Below are 18,055 nucleotides of genomic sequence, written 5' to 3'. Positions count from 1 at the left end.
GCCCCTGGTCCCCAGCTCTCTGGCCCCTTCTGGGGAAGGCAGGACCCTCAGGGATGAGCTCCAGCCTCTGTCTCCAGGGTCCCCTCTGCCTCCACCTGCATGTTGTGGCCTTTGCAGTCAGGGAGGGGGGGAGCCGGGGCAGGACGTGCAGACACACTGGGCTTCTGGGCCTGACCTGGGCCTGCTCCTGGCTGCTGCAGGGGTGGGGGGAGGGTGCAGGGGGAGGGTGCTGCTCACCCTAAGCTAACCTCCAGCATTACCTCAGTGCTGCAGGCCACTTGTCCGTTCATATGGAGAGACAGTGACAAAGAGATGAAGGAGAGAGACACACAGCACTAAAACCTTTTCCAGCTTCCCTGAGGTGACTGTGCTGGAACCTGGGCCATGTGCTTTGCAAGGCCTGCGTCCTACCTGCGGAATGATGTGTTCAAACTCTCAATTTAGCAACTTTTAGGAGAGAGGTCAGAGCACTGCTGAGTTCTGTCTGAGTAGACCCTGGGGCCTCATGACCATGTGTGTGTGTGGGGGGTCAGGTCTGTGCTGACCATTGAGCTGCCCCACCCTCCTGGGAGGGGCTTCTGGGGACAGTTCCTGCTGAGCTAAGTGGGCTGAGTGGGCAGCATAGGGGCTGTGTGTTCCCCTGGGCTGCTACTGGGACCCTCACCCAGGCAGGAGAAAGGCAGACCCAGGATGCCTGGTGTCCCTGGGGACCAAGCAGGGGTCCCATGAGACCCTGGAAACAGGGGCACTCTGGCACATGAGCTCTTTATCAGGGCAGCTGCAAGGGAGGCTGGGACAGGGAGGGTCTCTGCTCTGGTGGGCAGAGCTTCAGTAAGGCTGCAGGCCAGTGAGAGGCTGGCCCAGGTGTGGTCTGTGGAGTGTAAGAGGCAGGCACCTTTGGGTGCAAGGGTCTAGGGACCTTCCCGGGGCCCCAAGGAGGGGACCCTCTCCCTGAGCACTTGTACTTCATTTTGGCATGATTTCTGTCAACCTCTCTCTCTCTCTCTCTCTCTCTCTTTCCATTCCCTGATGGTCTTGCCTTCCCCAGAAGGGACTAGAAAGCTGGGAGGCCAGGGGCTGGACTGACTCTCTCCTTTATTGAATAGAGGCAGAGAGAAATTGAGAGAGGATGGGGAAATAGAGCGAAAGAGAGGGGCAAGGTGGTAGCGCACTGGGTTAAGCACACAGAGTACAAAGCTCAAAGATCCAGGTTTGAGTCCCCGGCTCCCCACCTGCAGGGGGGTCGATTCATAAGTGGCGAAGCAGGTCTGCAGGTGTTTCACTTTCTCTGTCTCTCTATCTTCCCCTCCTCTCTCAATTTCTCTCTGTCCTATTGAATGAAAAGGGGGGGAAGGCCACCAGAAATGGTGGGTTTGTAGTGCTAGCACTGAACCCCAGCAACTGGAGGCAAAAGAGAGACAGAGAAACACCTTTCCCTCTGCAGGTGGGGACCAAAGGCTTGAACCTGGGTCCTGGTGTGCTGTAGTGTGTGTGCTTAACCAGGTGCACCATCACCTGGCCCCCACTTCTGCAGTTTCTGCCCTACAACTTAGTAAAAGAAGATTGGAATCTGCCATGTGATCTCGTGACTCCTTCTAAAGGCTCCAAGATGAATTCACAAGGGAGGGAGCTGGGGCCTCTGCAGGGGGGCAGTTCTGCTACTGAGTGGGGTAGCCTCCCCCCCTCCCCACTTCTCCCCCTGCCTGCCTGATCATTTCTCCCAAGTCCCTGGGGCTGGGGTGTCCTCTCCCTGGGAACTGCACTGGGACAATGGGCGTCTGTCCTGGGAGAAACCAGAGTCTGGCTGGGCCTCCCGCCTGCCTGCTCCCTCCCACCACCCCCCTACAGGGAAATCTGACCCTCAGCTCCAGGCTTTGAAAGGGAGAATGCCAGGCACACCAGCCCGCCAAGCCTCTGCTGGCTGAGAACTGTCCAGAAAGCTGGGGGGTGGGGGCAGCTTGTGCCCAGGGTGCTGGAGATGCACACAGACTCCCTGAGCACACCCTGTCCAGTTCCCAGTTCCCAGACCCAGCAGTGGGTCAGCACCAGGGCCAGCATGCTGGCTGCCTCCCTGTGCCTGAGAACAGCCCCTCCTCTGCTCAGGCACAGAAGCCCCTCCCTGACCGCCCCCAAACCTGCTTTCCTGGCCCTTCCTATCCTGGCCCATTCTATCCACTACCTTGCCCAGGGCTGCCCCCCCACCCCCGCCACTGCACTGGATTGGAACCCAGTTGCCCAGTTCCCTGGCAGGACCCTGAGCCACTCAGAAGATTAAAGGAACTCAGAAGCAGACAGGCGGCCCAGGGCCAAGGTGACTCACAGGCTCCTTAAGAAAGTGATGGCCCTGAGCACACCCCCTCCAGCAGACTGTCCTCCGCGCTGACCTCCAACCCCGGCCTTGCACCCAGCTCTGGCTCCCTGGGGACGGCTGACCGACCCGCAGCCAGCAAACCACAGCTTCTTGGTTTGACATCAAAGGAGGAGGACCTGCAGGTGACCAGGGATGGGGGCTGGCACTGCCCCCAGGACCTGCCTCCCCCAAGTCTACACCAACAGCTGCTTCCACCTTGATTCAAGTATAAAGAATTAATTTTTAAAATTGCCACCAGAGTTGTTGCTGGGGATTGGTGCTGGCACTGCAGACCCACGGCTCCTGGTGGCCATTTTCTCCCACCCTTCCTTCCTTCCTTCCTTCCTTCCTTCCTTCCTTCCCTCTCTCCCTCCCTCCCTCCCTTTTTTCCTTCCTTCCTCCTTTTTTTAATTTTTAAAATTTATTTTAATGAGAGAGAGAGAGTTACACAGAGGAAGATAGATGGATAAGAGAGAGACCAGAGCCCTGCTCAGCAATGACTTGCCATCATACTGGGGATTGAACCTGGGACGTTAGAGCCTCAGGAATAAAAGTCTTTTTGCAGAACCATTATGCTATCTCCCCAGCCCCCTTTTTCTTTCTTTCTTTCTCTCTCTTTCTTTCTTTCTTTCTCTCTCTCTTTCTTTCTTTTTTTCTTTCTTCTCTCTCTCTCTGTTTTTATTTGATAGGACAGAGAGAAATGGAAATAGGAGAGAGAAATAGAGAGGAGGGGCAGAGAGACCTGCAGCCCTGCGTCACTGCTTGTCAAGCTTCCCCCCTTCAAGTGGGAATCTGGGTCCTGAACCCAGGTCCTTGTGCATAGTAGTATGTATGTTCAACTGGGTGCACCACCACCCAGCCCCCAACTCATTAAAGATTTTTTTTTTTTTGAGAGAGAGAGCAAGTGAGCAAGTGAGTGAGAGACCAGAATGTCACCCCGGCATATGCAGGCTGGGGATTGAACCCTGGGCCTCACACGGTGGCATCCTCTGCCCTCCCCACCCTGTGCAGCCACCCCGTTCCACGCGTGAAACATCTGGTGTGCGAGCTGTCTCCTCAGGGTGGTGGCAGCCTCCTCTCACAGCTTCTGGAGGGCTGTGAGGTCACCAGTTTTGTGAGCTACCAGAGCCAAGAGTACAGGGTTTCTGGAAGTTTCCAAATGGTTTGGCATTCTCTCTGTTCCCTGTCCTGTGATCGGTTTCTAATTTGAACACACTGTGGAAACTCGATGAGTTCAACATTAAAACAATCTTAATTTTTGAGATGTTCTTTTTGGACCAGGACCTAAATTAGTGCTCCAAACAGCTCCCCGAGGTGGGTGGAACTAAATGACTCAAGGTGTGTGGCCAGGCTGCCCAGTGTGTGGTGTGTGCGTGGGGGTGGGGTGGGGTGGGGGCAGGGCTCCAAGGCCTGAACTCAGCTGGTTTGTGATACCCTGCGTCTGTCTTGCATTTGTCATCTGTCCTCCGCAGGGTGGCTGTGTTCCTGGCTGGGGGTTTTAGGCAGCAGCTTCCGGGAAGCCTGGGGGGCAGACTCACATCTCTGGTTCAAGAGGCGAGATGTCTCCTGGCCCAGATGGAGTAAATAGGGTGGGACTGTGCACTGGGCACGTTGTGACTCGGGGACCATGAGCTGTGCTGAGCGTGTCTGTCACAGGGGTGCCGTCATTCCAGCACTCGGGGGCGGGGGGAATCTTCTGCAGCTGCAGGCCTGGGTGTAGGAAGCCTCCTACTCTTCCCTCAGGTTGATGCCCACACCTGCAGTTCTGTTATCATACCTCCAGACTCCAGCCACAAAAAGTCACAAAGATTGAGAGGAAAAGATTGAAGCTGCTTCTATTTACATGGTATCACGGCTGCTCAGCTACCTGACACCCTCCCAAACCAACCCAAACCAAACCAAACCAACCCAACTCAAACCAAACCAAATCAAACCAAACCAAATCAAACCAACCCAAACCAACTCGACCCAACCTAACCCAACCCAGACCAACTCAGCCCAACCCAAACCAACCCAACCCAACCCAACCCAACCCAACCCAACCCAACCAAAACCAACCCAACCAAACCCAAATCAAACCAACTCAGACCAGACTAGACCAGACCAGACCAAACCAAACCAAACCAACTTAACCCAACCCAAACCAACCCAAACCAGACCAAACCAACCCAAACCCAACCCAACCCAACCCAACCCAACCCAAACCAACCCAACCCAAGCCAAACCAACCCAACCCAACCCAACCCAACCAAAACCAAACCAACCAAACCCAAATCAAACCAACTCAGACCAGACTAGACCAGACCAGACCAAACCAAACCAAACCAAACCAAACCAACTTAACCCAACCCAAACCAACCCAAACCAGACCAAACCAACCCAAACCCAACCCAAACCAGACCAAACCAACCCAAACCAGACCAAACCAACCCAAACCAGACCAAACCAACCCAAACCAGACCAAATCAACCCAAACCCAACCCAACCCAAACCAACTCAACCCAACCCAAACCAAACCAAACCAAACCAACTCAACCCAACCCAACCCAACCCAACCCAAACCAAACCAGCCCAACCCAACCCAACTAAACCCATACCAAACCAAACCAACCCAACCCAAACCCAACCTAACCCAACCCAACCCAAACCAAGCCAAGCCAAGCCAAGCCAAGCCAAGCCAAACCAAACCAAACCAAACCAAACCAAACCAAACCAAATCAAACCAACCCAAACCAACTCAACCCAACCCAAACCAAACCAAACCAACCCAAACCAACTCAACCCAACCCAACCCAACCAAAACCAACCCAACCCAACCCAACTAAACCCATACCAAACCAAACCAACCCAACCCAAACCAACCCAACCCAAACCCAACCCAACCCAAACCAACCCAACCCAAACCCAACCCAACCCAAACCAACCCAACCCAAACCAAGCCAAGCCAAACCAAACCAAACCAAACCAAACCAAACATCAGCAACAAAAACTCATCCCATAGAAACAGACTGTCAATGCCCATGTCCAGCAGAGAAGTAATTACAGAAGCCAGAACTCCCACCTTCTGTACCCCAAAAATAAGTTTGGTCCATACTCCCAAAGGGGGAGAAATGCTAGGGGAAGAGGACCCGAGGGCTCTGAACTCCAATTCCACCAGGACTCAGAGAGAGAAGTGAAAAAAAAAAAAGAAAGAAAAAGAAAAGGAAGGACATTTGGAAGTAAGAGGTATAGGTGTGACTTAGAGAGGAAGAGAAGATAAGAGCACAGAAAAATGAACAAATTGGGGCCAGGCAGTATCACACCTGGTTAAGCACATAACTTATCGTGCTCAAGGAACCAGGTTCAAGCCCCTTGTCTCCACCTGCAGGGGAAAAGCTTTGTAAGTGGTGAAACAGGGCCACAGTTGTCTCTTTTCCTCTCTAACCCCCTCAATTTCTCTCTTTATCCAATAATAAACAAATAAAATAAAATAAATAAAATAAAGAAATAAAATAAATAAAGAAAATAAATAAAATAAAGAAAAAAGAGCAAATATATATATATATGTATAAATATAGTTATAGAAAATAATAGTCAACCCATATCTATGACCTTAGGAGGAACACTGCAGTTTCCAGTGGAGGGGATGGGGACACAGAGCTCTGGTGGTGGCAACGTTGTGGAATTAGACCCCTGTGATCTCATGATTTTGTAAATCAATATTAAGTTCCTAATAATAAAAGACAACTGACTATCCAGCCTGTGTCTGCACTGCCCTCTGCCCCCCACCCCTCACATCATGGGGTCTCGGCTGGTCATCAGCCTGGCCAGCTGTCTGCAATTCTTCACCTATACCCCACAAGTGAGGTGATTTTTTTAAAAATTTATTTTCCCTTTTGTTGCCCTTGTTGTTTAAGATTGTTGTAGTTATTGATGTCATTGTTGGTGGACAGGACAGAGAGAAATGGAGAGAGGAGGGGAAGACAGAGAGGGGGAGAGAAAGACAGACACCAGCAGACCTGCTTCACCGCCTGGGAAGCGACTCCCCTGCAGGTGGGGAGCTGGGGTTCGAACCGGGATCCTTATGCTGGTCCTTGTGCTTTGCGCCACCTGCGCTTAGCCCGCTGCACTACCGCCTGACTCTCAGGTGAGGTGATTTCTTTTTTTTTTTTTAATTTTTTAAAAAATATTTTATTTTATTTATTTTTTCCCTTTTGTTGCACTTGTTGTTTTATTGTTGTAGTTATTATTGTTGTCATTGTTGTTGGATAGGACAGAGAGAAATGGAGAGAGGAGGGGAAGACAGAGAGGGGGAGAGAAAGACAGACACCTGCAGACCTGCTTCACCGCCTGGGAAGCGACTCCCCTGCAGGTGGGGAGCCGGGGGCTCGAACCGGGATCCATATGCCGGTCCTTGTGCTTTGCGCCACCTGCGCTTAGCCCGCTGTGCTACAGCCCGACTCCCGAGGTGATTTCTATAAAACAGAGGAAGAGAAATGTCAGGGTGAAGATGGCCAGACGGCTCTGAACCCCAACTTCATCAGGACCTGGAGAGAAAAGAGGAAAAAAGGGAGGACACTTGGAAGTAGTAACAAGCACAGGTGTGACTTAGAAAGGAAGAGAAGGCAGGGCCAGAGGGGAAAAATGGGAAAATATATAAACATAGTCATAGAAATACTAGTCGGCCCGTATCTGTGACCTTGGGAGAACCACCGCAGTTTCCAGTGGAGGGGACGGGGACACGGAACTCGGGTGGTGGGAATGGGGTGGAGTTAGACCCCTGTGGTCTCATGATTTTGTAAATCAGTATTAAGGCACAAAACCAAACCAAACCTCATCCTAAAGGAAACTGCCGTGGGTACACAGGAGCCAGGAAGTTCCCAAGACACAAGGTCCACACAGATAGTCTTTTTTTTTTTTTTTTTAGGCTGTGTGATAAATGAGAAATAGCATTTTGAAAAAAGCAAATTATTGCCTCCAGGGTTGTCGCTGGGGCTTGGTGCCGACACTACAAGTCCACTGCTCCCAGTGGTCATTTCTCCTTTTATTTTATTTTTTAAATTTTCTTATTTTGATGGGAGAAATTGAGAGAAATTGAGAGGGGAGAGGGGGGAGGGGGAGACAGGGAGAGAGGAGAGGGGGAAAGGGAGAGGGAGATGGGGAGGGGGACAGGAGAGGGGAAGGAGAAGAGAGAGGGGGAGGGGGAAAGGGGGTCCTGATGGAATTGGAGTTCAGAGCCCTCTGGGCATCTTCCTCTAATATTTCTCCCTTTCTAATTTTTTTATAAAGAGATGTTCCTTTATTTATTTATTTATTTATTCCCTTTTGTTGCCCTTGTTGTTTTATTGTTGTAGTTATTATTGTTGTCATTGTTGTTGGATAGGACAGAGAGAAATGGAGAGAGGAGGGGAAGACAGAGAGGGGGAGAGAAAGACAGACACCTGCAGACCTGCTTCACCGCCTGGGAAGCAACTCCGCTGCAGGTGGGGAGCCGGGGGCTCGAACCGGGATCCATATGCCGGTCCTTGTGCTTTGCGCCACCTGCGCTTAACCCGCTGCGCTACAGCCCGACTCTCTCTCCCCTTCTATTTTATAGAAATTGCCTCACCTGTGAAGTGCAGGTGACAAGGTGACAACTGTCCAGGCTGAGGAGTAACCAAGGACTTGTGGCCAGAGGGGTGGGAGGTGGGGTCGGGGCGTGGAGTGTTATAGACATGAGCTGGGTCAGTTGTTTTTAAATTTTTCATTAGTGATTTATCAAAAAATTGTAAGATAATAGGGAGTATAATTCAATGCTGTTCCCCCCACCAGAGCTCTGTGTCCCCCCATTCCCTCCACTGGAAGCCGCAGCGGTTTCCCCAAGGTCGCAGATACGGGCCGATTCTACAACTATTTATCTGTCATTTATGTCTGACCTTTTTGTTTAAGGTCTTGCTTTCACTTCCTCTCTAGTCACCCCTATACCTGTTACTACTTCTGAGTGTCCTTCCTTTTAAAAAAAATATTTATTTTATTATTATTTATTTATTCCCTTTTGTTGCCCTTGTTTTATTGTTGTTATTGTTGTCATCGTTGTTGGATAGGACAGAGAGAAATGGAAAGAGGAAGGGAAGACAGAGAGGGAGAGAGAAAGACAGACACCTGCAGACCTGCTTCACCGCCTGGGAAGCGACTCCCCTGCAGGAGTTCGAGTCGGGGGCTCGAACCAGGATCCTTACGCGGGTCCTTGTGCTTTGCGCCACGTGCGCTTAACCCGCTGCGCTACAGCCCGACTCCCTGTCCTTCCTTGTTTCTCTTCTTTCTCAGATAAGTGGAACAGCACCTGGTCTCCTCACCCCCTCACACGCCCCATTTGAAGTGGGCCAGGACCGGGACATGGATGCTCTGACACCGGGCGGGAGGCCGTGATCTCTGGCTCCCACAGACACCGCCTGCAGAGGAAGTGTGGATTTGGGGCACAGGCTCCAGCTCACCTGTTAGCAGTCTGCTTATGGAAAGAACCCCAGAGCAACAGGGGCAGCAGCACCCACCCCTGCACCTTGCAGGGAGCCAGGCAGAGTGGCCAGACACCCAGTGTCTGCCTCCTGCCCCGGCCTCTCCCCCACCTGACCACCAAGGCCACGACACACAAGTGAGGGCAGGTGTGAGAGTCCCCTCAGGGGCCTGTGTGTCATCCCAACCTGCTAGAGAAGTCAGAAGATGGGATGATCCCACCCAAGGCCAGAAACTGAGAAATCAGAACAGAAGGGGAAGCATCAAGCAGAGCTGGACTGCAGCTGGTGTCTTGCACCAAAGGAAAGGCCTCCGGGGTTGGGGGGAGGGTGCAGGTCCTGGAACATGATGGTGAAGGAGGACCTGGGCCGGCGTTTCGATCGTTACGTGGAAAACAGGGAAATGTTGTACATGAACAACGACTGTGCTTGCTGTCAACTGTCAATTCCCCAATAAAGAAGGAAAGGATGAGACTGGGAAACTTGGGACTCTCGCTGTGTTCCCCCCCCCATCTATATGTCTCTAAATCATGCATGCACTTTCCTCTCTTTCCTTTTTTTAAAAAGCATTTATTTATTTATTTATTTATTTATTTATTTATTTATTTAATTGCTACCAGGCTTATCCCTGGGGCTCAGTGCCAGCACCACGAATCCATCTCTGGTTGCTTTTGGTTTCTCTCTCTCTCTCTCTCTCCCTCTCTCCCTCTCCTATTATATTTGATCAGAGAGAAATTAAGAGGCGAGGGGGAGTTAGAGAAGGAGAGAAGAGCAGAGATACCTGCAGACCTGCTTCACTGCGTGTGAAGCCTCCTCCCTGCAGGTGGCAATCGGGGGCTTGAACCTGGGTCCCTGAGCTTGGTGATACGCGTGCTTGACAGGCGCACCACTGCCCAGCTTCTCCTCTCTTCCCTCCCCTGCTCTGTCATGGTGAACGCCTGCCTCTCTGAAACATGGCTCTCTCTCTCTCTCTCTCTCTCTCTCATCATTCGTGCAGGTGCCAGTCTAGAACCTGACCCAGTGGGGCTGAGGGGGCCTGTGTGTCCTTTGCTGTCACCTCTCACTCCCGGGCCACACACCCACCTGATGTGGCTGTCATCCTGAGCAGAGACCCCATGCAGCCTCCTGGCGGCTGACAGCACACACGGACGGCACCCGAGATGGGAGGTGGGGGGCCAGGGACCCCAGTGCCCTGGGGGTTGTGCTGTGCGGCTGTCCGGGAAGCTGGGCGAGGCTGGCAGCGCCACACTCATCTACCCGGCGTCACGCCATCCCTTCCGGGCTGTTTCCCTGGAGGAAGAAAAGCTTGCTGTCCCAGCAGAGCCTGTGCAAGTGGGTGTCCCGGAAGTAGCCACACAGCCCAGCTGGGTGGCCGGGGCCAGACAGGCTGTCCCCACAGTTGGGCACCGGGCTGTTGACAGGGGCACACAGTGAGCTGGAAGGGCTTCAACAATGTGTCAAGTGGCTGGCCCAGGAGCCTGCTGGCAGACAGACACACGCATGCACACACACACACACACACACACTGCTCTGACACTGGGTGAGGGTGGAGCTGTCAACCTCCATGTGGCCCCTGGGAGCCTCAGGTGAGAAGGTGACAGCTGAGAGGCCTCAGTCAGGGTCACTGGCCTGGCAGGCTCATGCCCCAGCCTCCTGGCCTGGGTAGGTACCATCACTCCTGGGTAGGGGCTCTGTGGGTCTGGTCTGCTCGACCCTGGCTCAGGTGGGCTCTCGTCTGGCCCTGGGGGTGGACAGGTCAGCCCGTAGCCACTCCCCATCCTCAAGACTCGCTCCCGGTCAGGCCAGCCCTAGGTTGAGCAGGCCAGGGAGGAGCAGGATGGAGGGGCACTGCAGGGCTTCCCAGCAAGGGCCTGGGGGCTGGGGGCGGCAGCCTGGGGGCTGGGGGCTGGGCCTGGGGGTGTGGGGAGCTGGGGTCTGGGGGCCGGGGGCTAAGAAGTGGGGTCTGGGGGCTGGAGAGCTAGAGGGCTAGGGTGCTTTGGGGCTTGAGAGCTGGAGCCTAGGAGTAGTGGGAGCTGGGGGGGGCCTGGAGGGCAATTGAGGGCTGGGGGTTAGAGGAGGCAGAGGGACAGGGATCTGAGGGACTGGGGGGGGGTTTGGGGTCTGAGTTTTGGGGGCTGGGGGGCTGGATGGACCTGGGGGGCTGGGAAGCTGGGAGACTGGGAGCTGGAGGGTGCTGAGGGACTGGGGGGCTGTGGGGGCTGGGGGCTTCGAGCAGCCTGGCTGAGAAGCTGGGGGACTGGGGGGCGGTGGGGGGTGTGGATCTGGGGGCCTTGCGGGGCTGAGGGACTAGGGGTGTCTCTATTGTATAGGGGGTTTATGTTGGGCTCCATGCTCCTGGGAGGTGCTGGCTGGGGAACAGGCAGGGTGGAGGATGGTGGCCCCCTCTGTCCCCAGTGGGGCAGCTACGCTGGGGCGAGCAGATCACAAAGCTGCCTCTGTGATGGGTCACGGGCCTGGCGGGGAGACCAGTCCCAGTGACTGTCACTGCAGGGCAGTCAGAGAGCAGAGACAGACAGACGGGGCTTCCGCTGTCGGGGCTGGGGGTGGGCCAGCTGGTCAGCCCTTGGCCTGGGACAGCTGGGTCTGTGGCAGAGTTCAAACCCCATCCCAGCTGGACTGGCCCCACGGTGTTCCTGCCGGTTCTGCTGTGAGGCCTTGGAGGCCAGGGCTCCGGGACCCTATACCCACCTCACACCTTGGGGCCTGCAGGCAGACAGCCTGGGTGCTGGGTGTGGGGGACAGGCGTGTGGGCTGGGGCCCAGCTCTCCCAGTGCCATCAGCTCTCTAGCTGGTCCCGGAGGTGTCTGTGGGCAGAGACCAGCCAGCAGGACTGTGGCTCCTGGGAGAAGGACCAGCCAGCTGTTCCCCAACTGGTCTCAGGACCAGGCCCGGCAGCCTGGCCTCAGTCGGTCACTTCCCACCTGGACTGTCTGCGCCCCATGTCCCTGCTCCACGTGACACCACGGGCCCCTGAGCTCAGCAGGCAGGACCCGTGTCACCGGCTGGTGTCCCAGGGTGAGGGAGGGGCCTGTGTCTCAGACACCCTTGGGCTGACCCTCTGACCCTCAGGCCAGCCAGGCCTTCTCAGAGGTTCTGGACTGTGAGGATACTTGGGCTGGGGGCGGGAGATGGCCATGGACAGAATACACCCTCTCTGCAGGATGTGGGGGAGCCCCAGGCTGTGGAGGGCACCCCAGGGTGCATGAGTCCCGCACCTGAAGAAGGGGGGTCTTGCTGCACAGCATGGGGTGTGTCCAGGGGCCATGGGGCCAGAAGATGCTGAAGGTAGCCCTTGGGTGCCTGGCCCTGGGGACAGGATGCTGGGGAGTGGTCCCGGAGCCAGGGAGGCAGGAGTGGAGGGAGCATGGAGGTAGGCGGGGGCCAGGTGGTGTGTGAATATGCAGGGGTGTGGGTGTGTGAAAGCTGGCGTGTACATGTCTGCCTGGGGTCCGGCAGAGACGGGGGGCTGGTGGTGGTGCACCTGGTTGAGCACACATGTTACAGTGTGCAAAGACCCAGGTTTGAGCCCCAGTCCCTAGCAGCAGGGGGAAAGCTTTGTGAGTGGTGAAGCAGGGCTGCAGGTGTCCCTCTGTCTCTCTCCCTCTTTTTTACCCCCTTGCCTCTCAATTTCTGGCTGTCTCTGTCCAATAAACCAATAAAGAGAGAGAGAGAGATGTAGAGGATCAGGGTCCACCTTCAGACCCTGCAGTTGAGGGAGCTACCCGTGAGGTCTTCCTGGAGGAGGGCACACAGAGCTACACTGTCCTGAGACTCAGGGCTAAAGGGACATTCAGACAGTAGCCCCAACAGCTGGGGGTTTGTTGGCTGAGTGTGGGGGTGATGTCCATGAAGGTGCAGAGTTCCCCACGTGGGCCCTCACTCCCACAGCCCTGCCTGGAAGGGCCAAGGATGAGATAGGGAGGTGAGGAGGCAGGGCTTGGAGAATGGGGCCCGGCGGGGGGGGGGGGGTCTGACCCTGGTGTGAGGCTCCAGCTCCTGTCTGTCACCCGCCCTGGAGGCCCCCGGCCTTGGGGTGGGGGCTTTGGTGGCTCAGGCCCCACCTGGGGCTCTGGACTGTGTGTTGGGGTCCCCCTGCCCCGCCGTGATCTGCCCCACTTCTGGTAGCACCTGGGGGTGGATGGGAAGGAGCCTCTGATCTGGGAAAATAGGGCTTCACAGAGGAGGAAGGTGGGGGTAGGTGAGCTCCAGCGGGCTTACTGCTAAAATAGGCCAGTTGCTGCTGGGAGTGGGAGTGGGGAGCTGCTGGGGAGGGTCCGCCTGGAAGCCCCTATCTTCCCACCACCCAGGACCCTCCCTCAGAGCCCACACCCTATTCCTGCCCAGTCCTGTGTGTGACTGGGGCATCTGGCCAGGGGAGGGGAGCTGGGGGCACACGGGGTGTGGGGGTGAGTGGGGAGGGGTCTGACAGCAGGGCCAGGGTCTGTGTAGGACATCCTGGTCCCCCCACTCTCAGAGGAGCAAGGGTCTTGTCCGGGTCTCTGGCGTCGGCGCTGAGCCAGGAGCCAGGCTGCCGTGCACCCTCCTTCCTGCTGCTGGCCATGGCTCTAGGCTACCCTCGCGCCCCCCCCCCCGCCCTGCCCCCATCTACTCTCCCCTGTGGACGGAGCTCTGTCACTGTGTCAGGTACCAGCCTGTGGGCCCCAAATCATGCCCCCAGCCATGTCCCCCTCCCCCAGGACTTAGGACCCAGTGAACCCAAGGACCTGATGTGCCTGTGCATGTGTGTGTGTGTGTGTGTGCATGTCAGTGTGTGTGCATGCGTGTGCGTGTGTGCATGTCAGTGTGTGTGTGTGTGCATGCGTGCGTGTGTGCATGTGCGTGCGCGTGCGCGCGCGTGTGTGTGATTCCTGGCCTGGACGGGGCCCATGCTGGCATGTTTGGCTTGTCCAGCATCCGCCTGGGGACAGTCACACAGCTGTGTGGCTACACACTGGTTTAGAGTCCCGCCATTACCACCACGACATGCCTGCCTCCTAGTCCTGGGCACCTGGGAACGTGACCTTTCTATGTTGCCAGATGTGACCGATCCTGGCCTCTGGGGGCTCTTGACCAGCCTGGGGTGGGGGGCTGGGCCCAGCAGTGTGGGGCCTGGGAAAGCTTCTGAGACACAGGCATGGAGGACACGTCTGAGGAGGAGCCGGTGTGGAGGGGCTCAGCGGAGCTGGGGGTGGGGATGGTGCCCCTGAGCCCAGGCTGTGACTCAGGGCCAACTCTCTCAGAAGGAATCAACCTGCTGTCATGTTTGCACCGAACACAGTGCCCTGGCTCCCTGCTGGCCTGTGCGTGGCAGGGTGCTCTCAGCCAGAGCCTCTCCCGTGGGTCTCCCACACCCTTTCCTGTCAGATCCCCTCCCTGGCCCCTGCGATGTGCCTGTGAGCAGCCTGCAGCAGGAGAGAATGCAGGAGGTGGTGCAGGGACCAGAGCATTGTGCTTGCAAGAACGAGGTTGCAAGTTCAATCCCTGGCATCGCCTGTGCCACTGACACTCTGGTTCTCTCTCTCTCTTGCTTCTCTCATGACAATCAACAAACAAAATAGGTCAAATGTAATTGGAACATGGTCTGACCCAGCAAAACTCAGCTCTGAGGTCTGACCCAGCAAAACTCAGCTCCAGAGATGTGGGAACATGAGGCAGAAAAGCTGGCGAGAACGTTCCTTGTTATTCACGATCCCCCGCTTCACACCGCCTCATTGCTGTGTGCCCCAAGTAAGCTCCACTGCAGAGGCAGAAAGCAGATGGGCGTTTGCCCAGGGCTGGGGGTGGGGTGGGGGTGGGATGAGGAGGTGATTTCTTTGGGGGTGATAAAAGTATTCTAAAAGTAGATGGTGTGGTGACTGTCATCCTGTGACTATACCACAAGCCGCTGGGTTTCAGGCTTATAACGGGCGAAATGGACAGTAGGTGAATTAGATCACAATTCAGCTGTTAAAAACATACCAAAATATATCCATGTGTGCATACAGAGGGAGAATGAGAATGTAGGAGGGGGGGAGGAGGGGCAAATACCCAATTTGGAGCCACTGCCATCACCCAGCATGTACTGGCTTTGCTTGTGTTGACCCCTTTAGTCCCTGTCACACCTCAAATAGCAAGTGTCGCATTTTCATTGTCATCACCACATCTGTGTCCAGAGGCATGTTGTTTCCAGAGTTCCAGCAGGGTTAGGGTTAAGGTTAGAAGCCTCAAGTCCGAGAGTCAGGTGGTAGCGCAGCAGGTTAAGTGCAGGTGGCGCAAAGCACAAGGACGGGTGTAAGGATCCCGGTTCGAGCCCCCGGCTCCCCACCTGCAGGGGAGTCACTTCTCAAGCGGTGCAGCAGATCTGCAGGTGTCTGTCTTTCTCTCCCCCTCTCTGTCTTCCCCTCCTCTCTCCATTTCTCTCTGTCCTATCCAACAACGATGACAGCAATAATAACTACAATAATAACTACAACAACAATGAAAAACAAGGGCAACAAAAGGAAATAAATAAATAAATAAATAGAAGCCTCGAGTCCATCTACATCTGAGTTGTCAGTGGGTGTCACCCCTCATCATCCATCCATCCATCCATCATTCACCCACCCACACACCCACCTACCATCTGTCACCCATGCGTCCAGCTCTACTGGCCCAGCAATTAACTGTCAGCTCCAGGACCCCAGCTCCAGGACCCCAGCTCCAGACCCCACCCCCAGACCCCAGCTCTAGAACCCAATTCCAGGACCCCAGCTCCAGGTCCCAGCTCCAGGTACTAGCTCCAGGACCCCAGCTCCAGGACCCCACCTCCAGACCCCAGCTCCAGGACCCCAGTTCCAGACCCCACCTGATCCAGGTACTAGCTCCAGGTACTAGCTCCAGGACCCCACCTGCAGACCCCAGCTCCAGACCCCAGCTCCAGACCCCACCCCCAGACCCCAGCTCCAGACCCCACCTGCAGACCCCAGCTCCAGACCCCACCCCCAGACCCCAGCTCCAGACCCCACCCCCAGACCCCAGCTCCAGACCCCACCTGCAGACCCCAGCTCCAGACCCCACCCCCAGACCCCAGCTCCAGACCCCACCCCCAGACCCCAGCTCCAGACCCCACCCTCAGACCCCAGCTCCAGGCCTGGGGAACAGGTCAGAACCAGCATGTCTGTTGGCCCACTGGCCTAAGCTGGCAGACCCTGTGGCATTGCGGGTGGGTGGGGGTGGGGGTCCTGGCCTGCTCCTTGCTCCCCACACTCCCTGGCCATCTCTAGAAGGGCAGAAGTGCTGACAGGTGGCCCCGCCTCCCGGCCGCCTGTCCCTGGAAGCCAACTGCCTCCTGTCACCGCCCCTTCAGTCCTGGGGACAAGTCACCCCTCCCACGGCCATGTGCACTCTCAGCACGCGTCCTCACTCCAGCTGGGACAGACGGCTGTCTGCAGGGGGGCCCTGCGGGTGTGGGGATGAGCCAGCAAGTGTGTCCCGGAAGGGGGGAGGAGAGGAGAGCTGCTGGGGAGGCTGTTGGGGGAGGAGGCTGTTGGGGGGACTCTGGGGAGGGGACCAGAGGGCATCCAGGAGGGAGATGGTGTGGGGTCCTGGGGGCCCACATGCTACCCCTGGGCTGTTCTGGGGTACTGTCTGGTCACACCAGCTGCTAGGGGGCATTAAGGTGGTCAGCTGGGAGGGATCCCACAGGAACTAGGGACAGAGCTGGGTGGGAGGGGGACAGACTCACCCTGACATTTGGGGAGACACCGAGGGTCTCTGATCTGTCACCGCCCAGCCCCCCATGGCCCCGAGCTGCTCCCTGGCCCCAGACAATGAACTGGGGGCCTGGGGACAGCCCCCCCCACACACACACACACACTGCCTGAGGACACATTTGATTCTGGCTCTGCTTGGATGGGGCAGGTGGCTGTCACAACCTGGAGAGTGTCACCCGCAGGAGGGAGTGGCAGGAGGGAGTGGTGAGGTGGGGGTGGGGGGTCACTGCATTTATCAGGGAACCCCCAAGGTGCTTTCTTGGGTGGGAGCGCCCCCTGCTGGTGAGGCCAGAGGGTTCCTCCCCAGAGGGCTCACCCACAGGGAACCCCCAAAGGGAAGCTGGAGACCTGGAGGAACCCCCAGCCCTGCCGTGAGCAGAAGTGTGGCATGGTGCTACCCACGGCCAGGCTGCCCCAGCCCCAGGTGTGACTCTGTCATCCCAGGTGTGAGGCCCCTGCAGCCCCAGGTCAGCTGAGACCCCCCTGGCCTCTTGGGGACCATCTGTCCAGTGTTCCCGTGACCTGTGTAGGCGGGTCACAGGGACACAGGGTCACGGGGTCATAGGACCCCCGGCCACTGGACAGATGTGGCTTCAGGGACCCTGGGGTGGGGCTCAGTGGGGGTCACTCTGGTTCGGATCTGGGGTCTGCTGCAGGAAGAGGCTCGGTGCCCCCTGCCCGCTGCCTGTGGGCTCTGTCCTGGCTCTGTCCATCTGTCCTGGCTTGGGGGGGCGAGTCTGTGGGGTGCCCCTATGCCTTTTCAGCAGCTTGGGAGGCGTGCCTGATGCGTTTGATGCCAGGCTGGCTGTCAGGCCTCATGCCCACTGCCCACCTGGCCAAGGACTCAGGATATTTTTACTTAATGCTGGGGGGGGACTGCCGGGGGGGGGCTGCTGGGGGTGCTGGACTGGGGGGGCTGGACTGGGGGGCTGGTCTGGGGGGGCTGGTCGGGGGGGCTGGCCTGGAGGGGCTGGTCTGGGGGGCTGGTCTGGGGGGGCTGGTCTGGGGGGGCTGGCTTAGAGGGGCTGGTCTGGGGGGGCTGGCCTGGAGGGGCTGGACTGGGGGGGCTGGTCTGGGGGGGCTGGTCTGGGGGGCTGGCCTGGAGGGGCTGGTCTGGGGGGCTGGTCTGGGGGGGGCTGGTCTGGGGGGGGCTGGCTTGGAGGGGCTGGTCTGGGGGGGCTGGCCTGGAGGGGCTGGCCTGGGGGGCTGGTCTGGGGGGGCTGGTCTGGGAGGGCTGGCCTGGAGGGGCTGGTCTGGGGGGCTGGACTGGAGGGGCTGGTCTGGGGGGCTGGTCTGGGGGGGCTGGTCTGAGGGGCTGGTCTGGGGGGGCTGGTCTGAGGGGCTGGTCTGGGGGGGCTGGTCTGAGGGGCTGGTCTGGGGGGGCTGGTCTGAGGGGCTGGTCTGGGGGGGGCTGGTCTGGGGGGGCTGGTCTGAGGGGCTGGTCTGGGGGGGCTGGTCTGAGGGGCTGGTCTGGGGGGGCTGGC

At 57.1% G+C, this 18,055-nt stretch overlaps 1 protein-coding gene across 1 annotated transcript in view; it reads right to left on the bottom strand.

Annotated features, from left to right (window-relative positions):
* Positions 1-16,968: 16,968 nt before the first annotated feature.
* Positions 16,969-18,055, bottom strand: part of ASB1 (ankyrin repeat and SOCS box containing 1) — a 491,590-nt gene continuing 490,503 nt past the window's right edge. The window contains exon 6 of the transcript XR_009550593.1: positions 16,969-16,980. The gene's annotated coding sequence lies outside the window, so the exon portion shown is untranslated. The remainder of the gene's footprint in view (positions 16,981-18,055) is intronic.

Source organism: Erinaceus europaeus, chromosome 7 (assembly GCF_950295315.1).
Source record: "Erinaceus europaeus chromosome 7, mEriEur2.1, whole genome shotgun sequence".
Taxonomy (NCBI): domain Eukaryota; kingdom Metazoa; phylum Chordata; class Mammalia; order Eulipotyphla; family Erinaceidae; genus Erinaceus; species Erinaceus europaeus.
This window is presented reverse-complemented; position numbering and strand designations above follow the sequence as displayed.